The sequence below is a fragment of the Leucoraja erinacea genome, chromosome 14, assembly GCF_028641065.1.
Source record: "Leucoraja erinacea ecotype New England chromosome 14, Leri_hhj_1, whole genome shotgun sequence".
NCBI classification, from domain to species: Eukaryota; Metazoa; Chordata; class Chondrichthyes; order Rajiformes; family Rajidae; genus Leucoraja; species Leucoraja erinaceus.
The window spans coordinates 1108108-1113458 of NC_073390.1; positions in this window are offsets into that span (position 1 = coordinate 1108108).

Consider the following 5351-nt stretch of genomic DNA (forward strand, 5'->3'; position numbering starts at 1 on the left):
TTCCTGAAACAGTCTGTGGATAATCCAACTCAATACTAGACCTTGTATTGGGATACATCTGGCCAGGTGACTGGTGTAGCGGTAGAAAAGAATTTGGAGAAATTGATCACAAATCCATAGGTTTGAAGAGTGTTTTGAAAAGGGCCAGGTCTGGACGTTGAGGGAAGGCACCTAATTAGGCAGGAGCTAAAAATGGGGATTATGAGCAGTTGTTACAGGGTAAGTCTACAGAGGACATGTGGAAGTCATCCAAAGGCCAGTTGATCAAAGTGCAGGATCAGCAGGTCCATGAAGGAGGAGGGATGAGGATGGCAAGGTAAAGGAACCAAGGATGACCAAGGAGATTGTAAACTTGGACAGGAAGAAAAAGGAAGTGAATGTCAGGTTTAAGAAGGTGGTATCAGATGGGGCTTAGGAGGTATAGAACTTAAGTAGGAAAACACTCAAGTGGGCAATTGGAAGGGCCAAAAGGAATCATGACGTGTCTTTAGGGAGACAGATTAAGGAAAATCCCAAGGCTTTTTGTACATATATTAAAATAATATAATGACCAGGGAGAAGGTAGGACCGTTCCAAGATAAAGGAGAGAATCTATGCTTGGAGTCGAAAGATGTAGGTTTTAGTTTTAGTTTTTAGCTCTAGCCTTTCGGCCCATCGAATCCACGCCGACCAATGCTCACTAGTACTATCCCACCCTCCACACTAGGGACAATTTACAGAAATCAATTAACCAACAAACCTACATGTCTTTGTAATGAGAAACCGAAGCACCCAGAGAAAACCCACATGGTCACAAGGTGAACGTACAAACCTCCTGTTTGAGATCAAGAAGGAGGTGGTGCTGAGGCTCTTGAAGAAAATTAAGGTCAATAGGTCCCCAGGGTCTGAATTAATTAATTAATAAGTTTATTGGCCATGTATTCACATACAAGGGATTTGCCTTGGTGCTCCGCGCACAAGTGACAACAGTGAAAGTTAGGAATGACACATAAAAAATTAAACATTAATAAATAACATAATTAATCAACATGACATAACAACATGAATTAAATAAAATACCAGATCAAAGGGAGGCTACAGATTGTTGGTTTTTGAGTAGAGCTATTATTCGTAGAAAAAAAATTGTTTTTATGTCTGGCTGTGGCAGCTTTGACAGTCTGGAGTCGCCTTCCAGAGGGAAGTGATTCAAAGAGTTTGTGGCCAGGGTGAGAGGGGTCAGAGATGATCTTACCCGCTCGCTTCCTGGCCCTTGCAGTGTACAGTTCATCAATGGCGGGAAGGTTGCAGCCAACAACCTTCTCAGCCGATCGGACGATTCGCTGCAGCCTCCAGGTGTCGTGCTTGGTGGCTGAGCCAAACCAGACCATGATGGAGAAGGTGAGGACAGACTCTACGATGGCCGTATAGAATTGGACCATCAATGCCTGTGGCAGATTGTGCTTCCTCAGCTGCCGCAGGAAGTACATCCTCTGTTGTGCCTTTTTGACTGTGGAATCGATGGTAGCCCCCTATTTAAAGTCCTTGGAGATGATGGTTCCCAGGAAAGTAAAATACTCCACAGATGTGACTGTGGTGTTGTTGATGGTGAGTGGGGTGAGGGGAGGAAGAACTCTCTAAAGTCTACAATTAATTAAACTGTCTTAAGAGCATTGAGCTCCAGGTTGTTGCGATGGCACCAGGATGCCAGCGTTGACACTTCCTGTCTGTAGGCAGATTGCTCCCCATCCTTGATCTGTCCAATCAGGGTTGTGTCATCCGCAAACTTGAGAAGCTTGACAGTTCTGGACTTCCCCAACATCGGGAACAATCTTCCTGCATCTAGCCTGTCCAAACCCTTAAGAATTTTGTAAGTTTCCATAAGATCCCCTCTCAATCTTCTAAATTCTAGAGAGTATAAACCAAGTCTATCCAGTCTTTCTTCATAAGACAGTCCTGACATCCCAGGAACCAGTCTGGTGAACCTTCTCTGCACTCCCTCTATGGCAATAATGTCCTTCCTCAGATTAGGGGACCAAAACAGTACGCAATACTCCAGATGTGGTCTCACCAAGACCCTGTACAACTGCAGTAGAACCTCCCTGCTCCTATACTCAAATCCTTTTGCTATGAATGCTAACATACCATTCGTTTTCTTCACTGCCTGCTGTACCTGCATGCCTACTTTCAATGACTGGTGTATCATGACACCCAGGTCTCGTTGCATCTCCCCTTTTCCTAATCAGCCACCATTCAGATAATAGTCTACTTTCCTGTTTTTGCCACCAAAGTGAATAACCTCACATTTATCCACATTTTACTGCATCTGCCATGCATTTGCCCATATCCACCAGCCTATCCAAGTCACCTTGCAGCCTCCTAGCATCCTCCTCACAGTTAACACTGCCCCCCAGCTTTGTGTCATCCGCAAACATGGAGACGTTGCATTCAATTCCCTCATCCAAATCATTAATATATATTGTAAATAGCTGGGGTCCCAGCACTGAGCCTTGCGGTACCCCACTAGTCACTGCCTGCCATTGTGAAAAGGCCCCGTTTACTCCTACTCTTTGCTTCCTGTCTGCCAGCCAGTTCTCTATCCACATCAATACTGAACCCCCAATACCGTGTGCTTTAAGTTTGTATACTAATCTCTTATGTGGGACCTTGTCGAAAGCCTTCTGAAAGTCCAGATATAACACATCCACTGGTTCTCCCTTATCCACTCTACTAGTTACATCCTCAAAAAATTCTATAACATTCGTCAGACATGATTTACCTTTCATAAATCCATGCTGACTTTGTCCAATGATTTCACCACTTTCCAAATGTTCTACTATCCCATCTTTGATAACTAACTCTAGCAGTTTCCCCACTACCGATGTTAGACTAACTGGTCTGTAATTCCCCATTTTCTCTCTCCCTCCCTTTTTTAAAAAGTGGGGTTACATTAGCTACCCTCCAATCCTCAGGAACTACAGAATCTAAAGAGTTTTGAAAATTTTTCACTAATGCATCCACTATTTTTGGGGCTATTTCCTTAAGTACTCTGGGATGCAGCCTATTTGGCCCTGGGGATTTACCGGCCTCTAATTCATTCAATTTACCTAACACCACTTCCCGGCTAACCTGGATTTCACTCAATTCCTCCATCTCATTTGATCCCCGGTCCCCAGCTATTTCCGGCAGATTATTTATGTCTTCCTTAGTGAAGATAGAACCAAAGTAGTTATTCAATTGGTCTGCTATGTCCTTGTTCCCCATGATCAATTCACCTGTTTCTGACTGCAAGGTACCTACATTTGTTTTAACTAATCTTTTTCTCTTCACATATCTTTAAAACTTTTGCAGTCAGTTTTTATGTTCCCTGCCAGTTTTCTTTCATAAACTATTTTCCCTTTCCTAAATAAGCCTGTCCTCTGGTATGCTGCTTCTTCTGGCTAATTTGTATGCTTCATCTTTTGTTTTGATACTATCCCTGATTTCCCTTGTTATCCACGGATGCACTACCTTCCCTGATTTATTCTTTTTCCAAACTGTGATGAACAGTTGGATAGGGTGGTAAAGAAGTCATATGGTATGCCTGCCTTCATTGCTAGAGGCATTGAATATATTGTATGTCATAGAGTCAAACAGCGTGGAACCAGGCACTTCAGCCCAGCTTACCCATACAGGCCGGTTCTCTGGATACTTTCAAGAGAGAGCTAGAGAGGGCTCTTAAAGATAGCGGAGTCAGGTGATATGGGGAGAAGGCAGAACGGGGTACTGATTGGGGATGATCACATTGAATGGCGGTGCTGGCTCGAAGGGGCGAATGGCCTACACCTGCACCTATTGTCTATTGTCTATTGTCTATAACATGTTCCAGCTACACTAATGCAACCTACCTGCGTATGGTCCATATCCACTCATACCTGTTCAAACCGTGTACCTGTCTGTTTCTTAAATCAGGAAGTCATGATGCAGTTCTATAGGACATTGGAGCATTGCGTGCAATTCTGGTTCACATCACAGGAAAGATGGGAGGCTTTGGATAAGGTGCAGAGATTTAGTAGAATGGTGCCTGGAATAGAGGGTTTCAGCTACTGGGAGTCAGTGAATAAACTTGGATTGTTTTCCCTGGAACATCGGGGGGTGAGGGGAGACTTGATGGAAGTACATAAAATTATGGAAGGCTGGATAGGATAGACAGTCAGAACCTTTTTCCGAGGGTGGAAATGTCCTACACCAGAGGTTATATCTAGAAGGTGTGAGGGGGAAAGTTTAATGGAGCTGTCTGTTACACAGAGAGTGATGGGGGCCTAAATGCATTGTCAGGGATGGAGGTGGAGGCATATATGGTGGCGGTGTTTAAAAGGCTTATAGATAGGCACAGGGAAGTGCAGGAAATAGAGAGGTTTGGATCATTTCATTTAACTAGTATCCCGTTTGGCACGGACATTGTGGGCTGCTGCATTATTCTAAAGAATATGCTTGTCTTCATTGCTCAGGACAGTGAATTTAAGTAAGTAAGTAAGTAAGCTTATTGGCCATTCACATACAAGGAATTTGCCTTGGTGCTCCGCACACAAGTAACAACATGACATACTTGTTGTTATGAATGACTAAGAAAACACTAAACATTAATAATAATAAAACATTAATGATAAAACACCATTGATCAAGCATGTGAACCAACAAAATACCAGATCAAAGGGAGGCTACAGATTTTTGGCTGTTGAGTTTAGATTAAATCACAGATTATAGAACAATACAGGACAGGAACAGTATCTGTGCCAAACTTGAGACCAAGCCCATCTCTCATCTGTCTGCACATGATCCATATCCCTCCATTTCCTGTGCCATTATCAACTCGTGGATAAAAACTGTTTTTATGTCTGGCTGTGGCAGCTTTGACAGTCCGGAGTCGCCTTCCAGAGGGAAGTGATTCAAAGAGTTTGTGGCCAAGGTGAGAGGGGTCAGAGATGATCTTGCCCGCTCGCTTCCTGGCCCTTGCAGTGTACAGTTCATCAATGGAGGGAAGGTTGCTGCCAATAATCTTCCCAGGTGATCGGACGATTCGCTGCAACCTCCGGATGTCGTGCTTGGTGGCTGAGCCAAACCAGACCATGATTGAGAAGGTGAGAACAGACTCTACGATGGCCGTGTAGAATTGGACCATCATTGCCTGTGGCAGATTGTGCTTCCTCAGCTGCTGTAGGAAGTACATCCTCTGTTGTGCCTTTTTAACTGTGGAGTCGATGGTCGGGAGTCAGGAAGTCACATTGCAGCTTGATAGTACTTTGTTTAGGCCACAGTTGGGGAATTGCATGCAGCTCCTCTGGTCACCCAAATGCAGGTGTGGAGGCTTTAGAAAGAATGTGGAGGAGGTTTAC